Consider the following 1767-nt stretch of genomic DNA (forward strand, 5'->3'; position numbering starts at 1 on the left):
TGAAAATCTTAATGTGGTTCACAGAATACATCTACTTAACAAGTTTCAACAATATTGTTCTTATGTTTCGGAGAAATGTGGCAGTGACACCCGGACAGACAGGCGGACATGACGAATCTATAACGGTTCCGTTTTTTGCTACGGAACACTAAAAAGCTATTTGAGCCGCCGAGCCGCTATAAAAATAATATGATCCTTCTGGACAACAATATGTAGTTATAAAGTTAATAATTATAAATGACCGGCCTTTATGGCCAACCGAATTAAATATATATTATATTGTTGACGGGGTTTAGTAAGTTCCCACACGAAACATAGCAGGTACGCGGGTACATAATATGTAAGTTCCCTCATGGAAAAAAATACACCTGTCCGTAAGTTCCACACAAGAAAATTTATTCAGACTTAGGACTGATAACTTAAACGTAGTTAGTCCAAATACATAATAAAAATTAATAATATAATGTGTAGGTATGGTACACATATTATTTGTACTTTCGCAAGTGTTTTAGTAAGACTTGTATCAAAACTAGCACTAGCCGAAATACTAGGGGAAACTATATCAATAACAAAATATCAGATTATAACTGAAAAATAATTACACAGTATGACTATGTGAAGTGAGCTTTCGCAATAAGCCAAATAAAATAAAATTTTTTCTATTACTATATTATTAAAATAATTATAGCTATTATTATTTTATAACTATACAAAAAATATGTGGACTATACCTACACATTAAATTATTAATTTTTATTATATTTTTGGACTAGATTCAATAAAAAAACGGACTGTACTTTTTTTATGCAACACAAAAACAAACAAATTTTAACCACACCAACTGAGTTGTCAGCCCTAAGTCTGAATAAAGTTGGAAGGAAGTTTGTATTCGGTATAATTTTTTTTTCGTTTCGGAACTTTCGTAAGCTTACCCGGATATGATTTTCGATTATCTATTCGATGTATTGCTGAAAATGTTATCATATAACATCTCTAGATGTAGAACTTGTTGGAACAGAAAGTGATAAAATATGTAGTGTTTTATATACATTTGGAAAAACAGATTTTTTAACTATATACTCCCTAGGCGTTATAAATTAGGTACTCTAGACTCTAGTGATTGTTAAATGATAATACAATACAATTATTAATAATTGGTTATCTAAGCATCTAACCAACATTTCTGATTTTAATTCAGTTTTATTTTAGATTCTGAGTAGAACGATGAATGTATTGATTTTACAATGATGTGTGTTTTTTTTTAGATTCTGAGTGGAACGATGAATAATACATTCATAAAATACATTCAAATCAATACGATTTTACAATGATGTGTGTTTTATTATTTTTTTTTTTATTTTATTTTTTTTTTTTTGTGTCTGTGTACACGATAAGTAGTCGAAATAATGCTACGATTTTCAACTTCAGTATCTTGTTCGATCAGAAAGTGAATATCGTTGGTGCATTGAGGAGGTAAAAATTTAAAATTTCCAGTAATTTTCAAAGGCGCCAAGAAAAACCAAAGAAAAATTAAGGAAAAACGGGAGTTTTTACGCAAAATCGATTTTTCACAAAATTGAATTTGGTTTTTGGTGTAACTTTAAAAAAAATGACCGTAGATACATGAAATTTTGACAATTTTAATACAAGGCTCCTGATACATTGTTACAATAGCAGTTGAAAAATATTAAAAATACATAGGCACAATTATTTTTTATAAGCATTTGAAGTTGAAATTTTGACAAAATTTATCAAATTTAAAATTGA

This window comes from Acyrthosiphon pisum, chromosome X (assembly GCF_005508785.2).
Source record: "Acyrthosiphon pisum isolate AL4f chromosome X, pea_aphid_22Mar2018_4r6ur, whole genome shotgun sequence".
Taxonomy (NCBI): domain Eukaryota; kingdom Metazoa; phylum Arthropoda; class Insecta; order Hemiptera; family Aphididae; genus Acyrthosiphon; species Acyrthosiphon pisum.